Source organism: Chionomys nivalis, chromosome 22 (genome assembly GCF_950005125.1).
Source record: "Chionomys nivalis chromosome 22, mChiNiv1.1, whole genome shotgun sequence".
In the NCBI taxonomy this organism is placed as follows: domain Eukaryota; kingdom Metazoa; phylum Chordata; class Mammalia; order Rodentia; family Cricetidae; genus Chionomys; species Chionomys nivalis.
Genome location: NC_080107.1, coordinates 40,210,346 through 40,225,266, shown reverse-complemented (window position 1 = coordinate 40,225,266; position 14,921 = coordinate 40,210,346). Strand labels below are relative to the sequence as shown.

Here is a 14,921-nt window from a genome sequence, read left to right as displayed (position 1 = left end):
TGTAAGCAAGCAAGGTATTTTTCTGAGTCAGGTTGTTTATTGACAGGCTGTGTTTTTCAGTTAAACAGAATGGACCAATCACTTTACTACTTATCTTAAAAGAAATCTTGTGCCCGCTTCGGCAGCGCATATACTAAAATTGGAATGACACAGAGAAGATTAGCGTAGCCCCTGCACGAGGCTGACACGCAAATCCGTGAAGTGAGAAGAAGAAGAAGAAGAAGAAGAAGAAGAAGAAGAAGAAGAAGAAGAAGAAGAAGAAGAAGAAGAAGAAGAAGAAGAAGAAGAAGAAGAAGAAGAGGAAACCTTAAAGGAATCACAAACTAAACTCTTATCATGAGAAAAATTAGTCAGCTCTACTTTATTTTTTTTTAAAGATTTATTTATTTATTATGTATACAATATTCTGCCTTGATGTATGCCCACATGCCAGAGGAAGGCACCAGATCTCAGTACAGATGGTTGTGAGCCACCATGTGGTTGCTGGGAATTGAACTCAGGACCTCTGGAAGCACAGCCAGTGCTCTTAACCTCTGAGCCATCTCTCCAGCCCCATAAATTCTTTTTTTAGAGTTTATAATTATATTTATGCACAGAAAAGTAGCAGTGTTTATTTAACCCAGTTTAGTGGCAAGTTCTTTGGCCTTTGCCTTTTCCAGCTTGGCAGTTCAAGCCACAGATTTAGAGACCAGGATGTTGCCTCCCCAGTGACAACAGGAGATCATATCTGTCATGGTCATTGGTCCTAATAACTTCCACCGGCTTAGCAAGAGCATCCTTGTCTTCCGAGTTAATCTGTGTAAAGGCAACAGTGGCACAGGTCTTCCTGTGGACCAGCCACCCCAGCCTGGCCTTTCCCTTGATGGTGCAGTAGGGGACCCCCATCTTCCAAAACAGGGCAGGCAGGAAGACCGCCAGCTCAATGCGGGTACATCCTGGTCAATCACGACCAGCTGAGCCTTCTCATTCGCCAAGGTGGTGACTGTATGACCCCTGCTCGAAGGACAGGTGGTCTCAAAGTTGGGCCATCCCCTTTGCCAACAGCTTTCTTCTCAGCAGGGGCCAGCAGCTTTATCTTCTTCTCCAGCTTTGTCTCTGGCCTGTCCTTGTGGGCAAGCAGCTGGGTAGCTGTTTGCTATCCAGGGCCTGGGGGAACTGGTTAATGGCAGGAGATACCTTGAGCCGCAGCAGGTGAATCTTTGTGAGCTTGAGACCAGCCTGGTCTACAAAGTGAGTTTCAGGACAGGACAAAGCTACACAGAAAAATCCTGTATTGAAACCACGCCCCCCCCCAAAAAAATAGTTAAGTCTCACTACAGAAAAATGCACTCAACACAAGATAAAAAAAAATTATCTCGCACTCCTCCAGTCAAGCAAAGACCCCAAAAGAAAGAAGGCCAAGGGGAAGGAGGTAGGAGATCCGGCACCCACCGTCATGAAGGGACAGGAAACCAAAAAGGTGGTGAATCCTTTGTTTGAGAAAAGGCCTTGAGATCAACATTGGGCAGGACATCCAGACCAAGAGAGATCTCAGAGGCTTCACCAAATGCCCTCCCTCCCAGCATTAGTCAGCTCTACTTTAAATCTTTAGGGTCAAACCCACTCATCAATAGTTTTTTATGTCAGGAAATTGAGGGCAGAAATGGGAACAAGGAATTAATCCTCATCCACCTTTGATCACCAACCCACCCTAGCGAGGAAAGCATGTCAACTAATGATAACTGGGATGCTTTGTTCTTGTTCCCTGACCTTAATGAGTTCCCCACTCAGCCATGTGCCTTTCTCAAACTTTATAATGTCTTCTTGGGTTTTTCACCTCAAAGATATTTAACAAAAACATCTTTGTCTAACTTTTAAGCTGTTTTCAAAGCTTTGTTTTAGCTTTGATATGCTCCAAAATCTGTGAACACATCTCCCAACGTTAAGATTAGAAGAGTTGAAACTAACTGAGCTACTGGGACTCAGCTGTTTTTCTTAACCATTAACCTAAGCCACAGTCTATGTGGCCCCTGAATAGCCACGCATGTGTTCTAGCTGTGTGACACTTGTTTTATCATTAAAACTCTAGTTAAACTAACATTATTATTATCAATTACACATACAGCTTAAGAAGAAATTATCTTCATAATAATCCACAGGTAAAGCCGTCCAGTACAATGGGATGTTCCCATGAAATAAACGCACCATTACAGGCAGTGGGATGCCCCACACCCATCCACACCACGCCAGATGCCGGAGAAAGATGGCAGCAGTAAACGTGTGAAGGCTCAGCAGAAGTAAAGAACATTCTGGGGTCTGTGGTCCTGGGCCTTACCTATTCGTGATCCACCCACCAGGGATTCATCTCCTGGTGGGCCGACACCCTGAAGTCAGCTGCTTTCTGCTGCTCCTCTGGCATGACCACTGGCACAAATTTATTCTAGTGCACTGTTCTAATTGCTTTATATCATCATTAGTGGTTAATGTCTCATTTCTTACTGTACCTGGTTTATAAGTTAAATTTATCATAGATACATAAGTAAAGAAGAAACCACAGTTTATACAGCACTCAGTGCTATCCATGGTTTCAAGCATCCGTGAGGAAGGGGTCTTGTTACATGCCTCCCTATGCATTCTGTATACTCTTTCTCTGCCTCTCTCTGTGTCTCTTTCTCTGTCTCTCTCTCTTTCTGTTGGAGAATTTGCTCAGTGGTTTGGGGAGCACTTGTGGAAGTCTGACTCCCAGCACACACATGGAGTCTCACCACCTCCTCAGGCTCCAAGCACATGCATGTGGAGCACAGGCGCTCGCGCGTGTGGAGCACAGACGCACACGCGTGCGGAGCACAGGCGCACGCGCGTGTGGAGCACAGATGCACATGCAGGTAAAACACTCTTACACATAAAATAACATAAATTTAAGAAATTAAAAATCTCTCTCTACACACGTGCGTGAGTGTGCACACACACACAAATACACACACAGAGCGAGTTGAAAATGAATTTCATGTCCCCAGTCCCTAATTCAGGATATGACATATGAAGATAATAAATGAACGACAGATGGATGGAGTCACCGTGACCTGCCAGTGCTGAACTACGAGAAGTGTGAACAGAAGCAATAATGGGACTGCGGTGGGTAGGGACCCTCTGTAACTCCCCAACCTCCCTTTGTGGGAGGAAGGACCCAGAAAGCCCTCCCCAGATTTTATCCATGCCTGTGGAGTCCCAGTGGTGAGGAAATAGGCTGGATGGAGTACCACACACCATGGTACTCTGAAAGCCAGGTAGTATGGCACTCCACGAGGCACAAGCTTCAGGGTACTGCTTGCCACCAGTGGAGCCCTTGATTGCACAGGAGCAAGAGGAAAATGCTTAGCCTAAAGAATACTTTCCTCCTCCGGGTACTAGCGCCCTCTACTGGCATGGAGGAGAAAGGCAGTGCCTGCTACAGGCCTCCTCTGGTGGCCCTCTCTTTCCGGATCCCCACTCCTCCCACCCACCACTAACTCAACTCTCCTTGCCTCCCATCACTGATCACAGACAGAAAGAATCTAGTATAAACTGTGCCTTGGATCTTTGGAATGCACCATAATTGTGATTGTTTGAGCCACAGTGGGAATTCTGCCACTCCTCCCCTAGCGGAAGGTCCATATCCTTAAAAGACAAATCACTGTCCTGTGATTGCTCCACAACAGAGGGGTAGACCCCAAGGCCAGATCATAAAGCATTTGGTCACCACTTACTGGTGGCAGGAATCATGAAAACAGGAAAGCACTATAGATCTTGGCCATGTCCAGGGCCTTGGGCAAACTGTCTCACAGTCGGCCCTCTCCACTCTCTGCACTGCTGGACTGGACCATCCCCCACCAGTGCCTCTATGCCTAGGCTGAAAGATAGTGTTACAAACTGTGTCCTCCCAGTTCCTTGGCTGGGCCTTAGCACCCTGCCTGCATGTGGGGATGCAGAGAGGTGAGCATCCTGAGAGGACCACAAGGGTAGGCCAGCAGAACTGGAGTCCGTAGCAACAGGCAGGCTCAGGCTAGGCTCCACCGAGGACTGGCTATGTGAGGCCACACTGGAGAGGTACCCAGGCAACCTCTGAGCTTGCCTCTGCCTCCTCTAGAACCAGAAACAACAGAGGCCAGTTGCTGAATGTGCCTAACGGTCAGATTCCATTGTGGCCTCGTAAGGAGACTGTAAGATTATCTGCTAAGGGCTGCAGTGATGTTCTGTCAATAAAGTGCTTGTTTGCAGCACGAGAATTTGACTGTGGGAACAGGAGAGGACAGAAACCTCAATCAACACATATGTCTGCAATTCCAGTGCCTTTATGGAGAGCTGGGAGGTGGAAAATTGGCCAGAAGCTCCACAATCCAGCCTGCAGTGTACAACACTGCAGTAACAAATGACCCTGCTTCAACACAGCAGAAGGCAAAAAATGACCTCCAAACGTTGTCCTCTAACCACACATGCCTGCACCCTCACAAATACACACCCACACAATAATAAATAGTAATATACACAATAAATAATAATACTAGTAAACTTTATTTTAAAAATGTATAGCTGCCAGGCATGGCAGCACGCTCCTTTAATCCTAGCATTCAGGAGGCAGAAGCAGGAGGATCTCTGAGTTCGAGGCCAGCCTTATTTACATAGCAAGTTCCAGGATAGACAGGAATACACATTAGAGAAATCATGCCTCAAAAAACAAAAACAAGGGCTGGAGAGATGGCTCAGTGGTTAAGAGCATTGCCTGCTCTTCCAAAGGTCCTGAGTTCAATTCCTGGCAACCACATGGTGGTTCACAACCATCTGTAATGGGGTCTGGTGCCCTCTTCTGGCCTGCAGACATATACACAGACAGAATATTGTATCCATAATGAATAAATAAGTATTTTTTTAAAAAATGGATAGCACCCAAAGGAATAACACCCAAGGTTGTCCTCCGGCCTCCATACCCCACACTCAAGGGGAAAGGAAGGAATTCTAACAGGTTTCCAGTTAAGCTTTTAATTCTGTTTTTGTTCATTTTGTTTAATTTTGTCTTAGAAGTAAAGGGGAGCAAAGCCAGTGCCCCCCATGTAAGGTAAACATCCACTCACTGAGCTACACCCCAGCCCAATTAAAAAGATTTTTTAAAGATAGGGTCTCATTATTTAGCTCTGACTGGTTTGAAACTCACTACGTAGACCAGGCTAGCCTTAAACTTGTATAGCTCTTCCTGCCTCTGCTTTCCTAGTGCTAGGATCACAGACATGTGACACCATTCCTGGTCAAATCTAAAAATGGAGGAAGAAAAATAACTGTGTAGTGTAGAAAAGTGATTGGCGGGGCTGAAAAGATGGCTCAGAGTTTAAGCACATATACTGTCCTTGCTGAGGTCCCAGCACCCAAGTCAGGTAGCTGATGACCGCCTGGAACCCCAGCTCACACAGACACACAGACACACAGACACACACACACACACACACACACAATTAAAAGTAAAATTTATAGGCAGGAGAGACGGCTCAGCCGTTAAGACACTGGCTGCTCTTCCAGAGGAACTGGATTCAATTCCCAGCACCCACATGGAGGTTCAGGCCTTATGCTGGCCTGTCACCTGGCAGGATGCACCAGGCAGTATCTTGGCCAGCACAGGGTCCTATGACCGCTATGCCACTACACAGTCTGTAGGCAGGTGCAAAAGATTCCTTTAAGAGATAAGCTCCCAGCTGGGGAGGTGGCTCAGCCATTAAAGGCCAGGCTCACAACCAAAATATAAGAGATAAGCTCTGCCCATTTCAAGCTCTTTCTGAAGAGGCAGCAGGTCTTTGCCTCTGTCTGTTTCTCTCTCTCTCTCTCTCTCTCTCTCTCTCTCTCTCTCTCTCTCTCTCTCTCTCCTCTCTCCTCTCTCCTCTTCTCTTCTCCACCACTCCTATCCCCAGAGGCTGGTCTCTTCCCTTCCCTTCCCTTCCCCCTTCTCTCAATAAACTCTCCACTTAAGTTCCGTCTGCACGGCATTATTTGTCTCTCGCCTGCCATGTCCTTCCCTCCAAGGTCCCTCTCTCACAGAAACACAACAACCATCAATAACTCCAGTTCTAAGAGATCTAACATCCTCTTCTGGTCTCCATGGACACCAGACATGCAATGGTACACAGACAGACATACATGCAGGCAAAACAGCCATAGGCATAAAATTACTTTTAAACAGAAATAAAATCTAAAAAATTGATTGAGGTGTGAAGTTGGCTAAAAAGGGGTAACTCTGGAAAATGTTCTCCATGTTAACTTTTAGTTTTAAAACATCCAGGGGCTGGGCTGTACCCAACCAGAGCCTCAGCTTCCTGGAGGTGGTGACCCAGGGGAAGCTACGAAGCTTGCAGTTCTGATGATGCTCAGGGGTCAGGCTGGAGACAGGAAAGAACACATTCAGCAAGAATTGGTGCCAGGGAGGACAGAGAAGAGGGAAGTCGGTGGCTGAAGGCAGGGTGGGAAGGGATGAGGCAGAGCACAGCTGGCCTAATCTGACCTGCAGGCAGCGAGACCCAGGAAGCTGCTTATGGGCCACTCAGGGAAAGGAGAAGAAATGGCCCCCTAGGCAAAAAGGAGCCTCAGAGCCCCCACCTTTCTCTGTCGTACAGAATAACTTCTGTGCTTTGATGCATTTTCTAACTCATCCACGTGGGAATGTCTTGCTCTTGAAAAAATAACTTCTTTTATAAAGTAACGGTGTTTGAAAAGACCTTGAAGTTGGTGCAAGGCACCCCAAGACCAAATTCTCAGCACAAAGGAGATTTATTTGTCCCAGAGGGACAAAGGGCAGGAAATAAGAGACAGAGGCCAGAGATAGAGGACCTGGGAGAAGGGGAAAGAGGCAAGGGAGAGGGGGGGAAGGGGTATTTGCCCCAGAGGGACAAAGGACTGCATCTGGATAGAGGAGACAGAGTGGCCCATAGGCAAATGTCAGTTTATAAAGGGGAACAGGGAAATCCAGCATTAGAATGAGCTGGCTTGATTGGGTATGTTAATTAGCAGAGCCAAAAGGGGGCTTTTGATTACAGACTTTAATACTTTGACAGCTGGACCTTGGTGGTCACTCTCAGGAAAAGAAATATTAGGCCATATTAGGGAATAGACCTTGGTGGCTAGCTTTAGGAATATAATCTAACAGTTTAGCAAGACAGAGGAAACAGGGGAAGGGCAAGGCCTCTCCGAGCCATGTTTGTAATGCTGGGGCCCTACAAGAGCTCGTCAGTGTCGGCCATGGGAACTCTGTCCAGGATTCTGAGTCAGTCCACAGATGATGGACAGGGGAAATGCACGGACAAGCGGAGAGTACAGAGTCAGCAGTTTTTTGTTGCTTTCTTTAGTGGTTACAGAAGCAAGATACAGACAGAGGCATCTGGACACTGGACATCACACAGCTAGGGAGGTGTGAGAGACCATGAGAGAGGTCAAGACTCAGCCTGACTGGTTCTAACCGGGTGACAATCAAGTGGGAGGAGACCAGTGCTCTCACTAACCTTCAGGCTCCTCCCTAGGTAGTAACAGCAAACAGACTCCTCTGGTGGCTGGGACACAGAACCAGAGACAGAAAGAAAGGAGCCCTCCGAGTCGCCAGATGTTAATACAGGGCTTCCTAGAGACCTCTGGACACACCACTGCCCAGAAACCAAGAGAAGGAAGATCAGCTAGAGGTCAGGACAACCAGAGCGGCCTCAGCGAGTACTCTGCACCTGAGCTGTCTTCTTCAGTCACCAGCTCCTGACCACTCCAGCCACGCAGGTCCCTGTCGGCACCCTGCTCGCTGGCTGCAGCGACTCTGGCTTGCTATACCCAGCCGTAGCCAGGCCAATGCCAGACTTGGCAGTAGGTCAGCATTAAGGTGCTCAGGGCAATTCAGAATAAGGGTTCTGCTGGCCTGGAGGGGCCAAGCCCAACTCCCTGTAGGCCCAGTTGCCAGCTAGTGCCTCACACCTTCTCTCAGCAAGGCTACTTCTGTCTGCTGTACACATGAATGGGAGGCCGAGGAGCACTCAGTGCAGCCTGCGGCTCTTAAGGGGCTCAGCAGCAGCAACACCCATCAAGCTGCCTCTCGAGCTTCTGAGGAGCCTGTTGTCCGACCCTGCCTTTCGGAGCTAGTTTTTCAGGAATCTTCTCTTCAATTGTCTCCATGTCTGTCAAGGACTAATGTCTTCACTAACGATGAAAAACAGAAGAGGAAGGTGGAGGAGGACGAGAAGGAGGTGGCGGTGTCCTCACGCCCACAAATCCCCAGCGCTGGTCAGGCAAGTGTGCTGAGCACAGCACCATCTGCATGAGATTCCTGGAAAGCTGAGTTTGTGAGGAGCACACTCGTGCGCTACAGGGTACCTCTGGGTGTGGAGCTGGTCATCTGGCGACACACAGGAAGTGTACCTGCCTTTAATTTGGGCTCCTTGTGGGGAAAAAAAGCTGAGCTCTGAAAAATCCAGGCAGGGAATGCCTTCACCTCATCCGTCATTCACTGGTGTCTTAGCTTTGGAGCCAGGGAGCCAAGGAGCAGCTACTGGACCCAGAGAAATGGGGTGGCCTACCCTGTGTGACTCTCTTGGCACTACCCTGTCTTGGCCCTTCCCAGGCCCTGGGCCAGGAGGGAGGTGCCTGTCCAGGTGAGAGGTGTCTGCTCTGCCATGTGGGGACACCCATACTTGTATATGTCTGCATGTGTGGCAGCAGGAAATAGGATGTATGAGAAGGGCAGTTTGGGAACACTTCCAAGGGCAGGCTGTCACTCAGCCTCCTGGGGGGACAGTGGGTACAGAAAGCTGTGACTCTTCAGTGCTGAACTAAAGCGACCCTCACAGAGACCCGCCTGCCTCTGCATCCCGAGTGCTGGGTGCCCGGCCGCGACCCTTCTTTTATCTTTTATTCTGTGCAGATGTCAAAATTGTAGGGGGCCCAGGACAAGGTGGCTGTCATCCGAGGTTGCCCTGGTTTTCCTGGCCCACCCGGAGCCCAAAGGGGATCGTGGAGCACTGCTGAGAAAGGTAGGTAGAGACCTGGATAGGGACATTCCCCTCTCATCGCCCTGGCCAATCCTTCTCCAGTCCCACCTAGGGCATGGGATCCAGTTTAGTCCTTGTGTTTCCAGGAGAGCGGTCCAGGGAAGACGGGACCCGCTGGCAGCAAAGGTAAGGAGGAACTCTCCTGTGGGTCGATATGCCCAAGATCCTGGCAGGACTTGGGAGCAGTATCAGTGGCACTTTCCCCACTCCCCCTCCTCCCCTATGCCCTGCCCAGCTGCACGATGCCCACCCTCTTCCTAGCAAGCTGGGTATTCAAGTCTCCCTCCTATACGCTCTGCTCACATGGACGCCTAGGTGTGTACACATACACACACACATACACACACACATACACACACACATACACACACACATACACGCACACATACACACACATACACACATACACATACACACAAATACACACATACACATACACACATACATACACACACATACACACATACACACACATACACACATACACATACATACACACACACATACACACACACACACACACACACACACACTGCAATAAAGAGGAGCCTCTTCCCTTGTGGAAGCCAAAACTGTAAGAACATCCCTTCTGTCTACAGGAGAGCCAGGATCCGGGGGGGGCCCCAGGAGTCAAAGGCGAGCCTGGTAACCAAAGTTTCTCAGGAAGGGACCAAGAAGGGCAGTTCTACATGAAGCAATCTCGGGTTAGGGTCTTGTTGGTTAAAGGGAGACCTTGAGGACAAAGAGGGGAGGATGTTCCAGCGGCACCATTCCAGGACTCCCCCAAAGTCTCCCTGGCTCATTATGCATACCAAGATGTTGGGGCTCACAGACCCGAGGAGGGGCTGGATGCTGGGGGTGGTGCAGGACAGAGGATCTGGAAGGATTCCAGCTCTGGGACCAGGCTGCTATGCTGTATTCCTCCAGGGCAGAAAGGCGATCCCAGAGCCTCACCATCACTGGGTGAGTACATCCTGAAGTCTCTTAAAACTTCCAGCATCGTTGCCCTGTGGTTGTGAGTAAAGGAGAACAAGCCCTGGCCGGGGCCCAAGGAACCCTGAAGGATAGCAAAGGAGCAGCAGAAAGGCATGGAGGCCCAAGGACACAGGAGGAAGGACTCAGCACCCAGCATCAGGGATTGATGTAGCCTGAAGCATCACTAGGCAAAGCCAGCCTCCCAGCTAGCCCTCCACCCTACCCCAACTCTAGACATAATCACAGAGGGCAGCCAAACACATAAAGAAGCCTGCGGCCAGCAGGGGCCGCCAGGATGGGTGTGCAGGGGCTCTTCAGCAAGAGGGGTCCAGCACCAGCTATGCCAAGTAGAATATGGGGCACTAGGGGATATGTTTATGCTGGGAAGGGACCAAGGAAGAGAATGACACTCATGTCTCCTGACCAGGTGAGAAGGAGCTAGGAGATGCCCTGTGCCAGAGAGGTAAGTGACCTCCCAGCTGGCCACTCCCACCTCCTGCCAGCAAGAATACAGTGCAGGAACCCACATTACTGGATCCTTTTGCTTGACCTGAAGCACACCCCAGGTACAGGTCAATGCTGCCTGCTTCCTCATGGTACAGGTCCGCGGAGCTGCAAAGACTTGCTGACCCAGGGGACCTTCCTGACTGACTGGTACACCATCTGTCTTCCTGACTGCTGGCCACTGACTGTGCTCTGTGACACGGATGTGGATGGCGAGGGCTGGACTCTGAGTAAGAAGCCTCAAGGTGGAGCATACGAGGTTAGCACACAGCAGCCACCCTCAGGAGAGCCAAAGGCAGAAGCCGGAGACGGCAAAGTAACACACACACACAAAAAAAATGTGGCGTACTACAAAGGAGACCCCAAGCACTGATGGACCAGAATCTAGAATTCTGTGGAGTGAGTTAAGTGGACAATAGGACCCCAGCCATGACAGCTGTATCAAAACATCTGGCAACCCTGCCTTTTGCACTGGGTCACTGGAATCCGCCAATCACATTTGTATCCACCTGTACCCCCTGCTTTCTGAAACCTTGTCCTCATCTGCTTCCTGAAGGGGGTACAAGAAAGGGGGTGGCCTAGATGTATCCCTCGTCCCTACTCCTCAGAGCCCCACACCCACAGGATACCCCGCCCACCCCACAGGTTTTTTCAAAGACGAGTGGACGGCTCTGTCGACTTCTTCCGAGACTGAGACTCCTACAAAAGGGGCTTTGGCAACCTGGGCACAGAGTTCTGGTTGGGCAATGACTACCTGCACCTGCTCACAGCCAATGGTGAGGAAGCAGCCCCTCAGCCAGAGCCTGCCTTCCCAGGCTCTTCCTTGGCTCAGTCTTCTTCCTTCTACCCACATCCCAGAGAGCCAAGACCTCCAGGTCGACTTACAAGATTTCCAAGGTCAAACTTCCTATGCCAAGTGCAGCTCCTTCCGGGTGTCTGGAAAACAGGAGAAATACAAGCTGACCCTAGGGCAGTTTCTTGGGGGCACTACAGGTAAATCATGCAGAAAACTTGAGGCTGTTGTTATTGGGGGCACAGAAGGGGACCTGCAAGCTGCCCCTGCCCATCTGGGATGGGCTCCGCCTAGACCCTGAGGGCAGATGGGTGTGAATCTTTCCAGAAGACTCCCTGACAAGACACAGCAGGGTGCCATTCACAAGCCATGATCAGGATAACGATGATGCAAACGACCTGAATTGTACAACTTTTGCACATGGGGCCTGGTGGTACATGGACTGTCACTACTCCAACCTCAATGGTCGTTACTTGCCCGGCTCCCATGAGAGCTAGGCAGATGGCATCAAATGGATGACAGGCAAAGGCTACCACTACTCCTACAAGGTCACTGAGATGAAGATCCGGGCATCCTAAGGTGTCCCTGCTTCCACCCCTATAGCTTTGCCCAGGCCAGGTGTGGACCCTGAAGGAAGGGATCATGAGAAGATGGTGTCAGTGTGCTGTCTTTTGTGTGTTCCCTACACTCCCCTCTGAACACCGTCCAGCATGTGACCCATGAGCACTAATAAAAGTCAAAGAAGCCGAAATGGCAGCTTGAACTCTGGGAGGGTCTGCAGCTGTAAGAGGAGCGGGCAAAGGAGGCCCCCAAACATCCATGGCGACCTTGAGACTGAGACCCAGAGAGTCACCAAGACAACAGCACTGGGGAGGTAGTCAGCGCAGCCTTCCGAGAACAAACCCATGAATGAGTGGACAGGCCAAAGGGAGCCAACTCAGAGACTGCTGCTGCAAGGGTCCCATGGGGCTTGGAGTTCTTTCCACAGTCTCTGCCACCACAGCAACTCCGTGGCCACTCTAGGTACAGGGGACATAGATCAAAGTGGCCAATGCTGAGTATAGCCCCAGAAACAAAATGCCATGCCAGCGCAGCTTGGATGCTGAGACTGGGTGAGGGGAGGGGGTAATGGGTGGGGGGTAATCAAGACGTGGAGGCTTTGATGCAGGAGGAAGAACAGCCTTTATTTTCCCCAAGCTTAAGCCTTTTATATCTTTAGGCAGCTGGCCCTAGCCACGCTGAGCAGTCAGAACCTGAGGTCAAGGTCAGGGCACCGTGTAGGAAGAACACCTCTGCAAAACACCACACACCAGAAAGAACACAAACATCCTTGTCAAATACAGGGTACAAGGAAGTTCAGCTATTGGTCAGGGGAGTGAGGGTGGCCAAGCCATCTGGGTGCAGCCAGATCACAACACAAAAAGGCAGATAGATGGGAGATGGTGACCTCAGGACCTCTGGGAAGACAGCCAGCTGAACAGAACCCTGATGGTGGGCACAAGGAAGCTTTAGATGTCTGAGACTCAGCCGGAAGGAGCCCAGAGGCCACTGGGCAGATATTTATGCTAAGAGCAAACTGAGGCCCAAAGGACTGAGTAGTGCTGAGAGGCTGGTTCATTCTCAAGAGGCAAGAGTCTCTCTCTCAGAAGGTTCAGAGGGTGAGGCCTACAGTGCAGCCCCGTAGCAATGGGGCAAGAGGTTACAGTTCTATGACCAGGACCAGGCCTGCCCCAGGAGTACAAAGCCAGGACCCACCATGGGAAAAAAAATACTACCTGTCAGGTCAGGAACTCCCTGACCATTGATGATCACACACGTGGCCTTGCCAAGGCTTCAGGATCTCAAAGCTCATTCAGCAGAGAAAAGTGGGTAGCAAGTACAGGAGGCAGAGATAGAAACTTGAGTGAGGCCTACTGGCATGAGCCTTCAGAAAGAAGAGTACCAAAGCATTCAAACCTACAGAGAAGGGGTAGGATGGATGCCAGTATCAGGGGATGCAAACGGTACTTTCATCCAAATAGACACACAAAGCCATAACAACAACCTAAAGTGACTGTTTGGGGCAGATCTGGGGACACCAGAGACAGCCATCGTTACCAAGATAGGGAAGCTGCATCTTATCCCTCAGCTGGGAATACAAACCCGATCATTGTCCTCCAAAGAAGAGCAGGAGCGAGGGACAGGTGCGGAACCTGATGGGAGGAGGGAGGCGACAGAGGTCTGAGTGAGAGGCTGGGGTGGGGATGTGAAGACAGAGGGATCCCCACTCAGGGGCCTTCTTCTGGCTATGCAGGGCCCCCAGGAGTCCTGGAGGGAAGAGGCATGGTAACACGGTCCGCCAACCTTCATTCTCTTTCACCGTTAGGTACCAGCTAATGCTGGTTGGTGGGACTTGGGGTGCATTTTTATTCTTAGAAGCATCTCCATTTCTCCAGACTCCATACAAAATATTACTTTAATTAATAACCAATAATCAATTTTTTATTGATATTTATTGAGCTCTACATTTTTCTCTGCTCCCCTCCCTGCCTCTCCCCTCCCCCCTTCTGCTCTCCCCCAATGTCCCCATGCTCCCAATTTACTCAGGAGATCTTGTCTTTTTCTACTTTCTACTTCCCATGTAGATTAGATCTATGTTAGCCTCTCTTAGTGTCCACATTGTTGTCTAAGTTCTCCAGGATTATGGTTTGTAGGCTGGCTTTCTTTGCTTTATGTTTAGAAACCACTTATGAGTGAGTACATGTGATAATTGTATTTCTGTGTCTGGGTTACCTCACTCAAAATAATGTTTTCTAGCTCCATCCATTTGCCTGCAAAATTCAAGCTGTCGTTATTTTTTTCTGCTGTATAGTACTCCATTGTGTAAATGTACCACATTTTTCTTACCCATTCTTTGATCGAGGGGCATTTAGGTTGTTTCCAGGTTCTGGTTATGACGAACAAAGCTTCTATGAACATAGTTGAGCAGATGTCCTTGTGGCACAACTGAGCATCCTTTGGATATATACCCAAAAGTGGTATTACTGTGCTTTGAGGAAGGTTGTTTCCTAATTTTCTGAGAAATCGCCATACTGACATCCAAAGGCGTTGTACCAGCTTGCATTCCCCCAATAATCAATTTAAAAAAAAAACTTTCCATTTTATGTATATGCATGTTTTGCCTGTATATATGTCTGTGTAACACACGTGTGCCTGGTACCTATGGAAGCTGAATGAGGACACTCAATTCTCGTAGACTGAAGTCACAGATGGTTGTGAACTGCATGCGAGTGCTGGGAATGGAATCCAGGTTCTCTGCAAGAACAGCCAGTGCACTTGACTGCTGAGTCTTCTCTCTAGCACTCAATTATCAGTCTTTTGCCTGGTGGTGGGGGCACACACCTTTAATCCCAGCATTCAGGAGGCAGAGGCAAGGAGACCTCGAGTGAGGCCAGCATGGTCTACAAGAGCAAATTCCAGGACAGAGACCCTTGTTTGGGGAGGGGGAGGAGGAGTGAAGGAAAAAAAAGAAGAAGAGGGGGCTGGAGAGATGGCTCAGAGGTTAAGAGCACTGGTTGCTCTTCCAGAGGTCCTGAGTTCAATTCCCAACAACCACATGGTGGCTCACAGCCATCTGTAATGAGATCTGGCGC

General features: G+C 49.6%; 1 non-coding gene and 1 pseudogene across 1 annotated transcript; both read left to right on the top strand.

Annotated features, from left to right (window-relative positions):
* Window positions 1-111: 111 nt before the first annotated feature.
* Window positions 112-216, top strand: LOC130864983 (U6 spliceosomal RNA). The gene has a single exon (XR_009056027.1). It is a non-coding gene; the product is annotated as a U6 spliceosomal RNA (small nuclear RNA).
* Window positions 217-8,532: 8,316 nt separating this feature from the next.
* On the top strand, window positions 8,533-11,867 carry LOC130864848 (ficolin-1-like; annotated as a pseudogene).
* The last annotated feature ends 3,054 nt before the right edge of the window (window positions 11,868-14,921 follow it).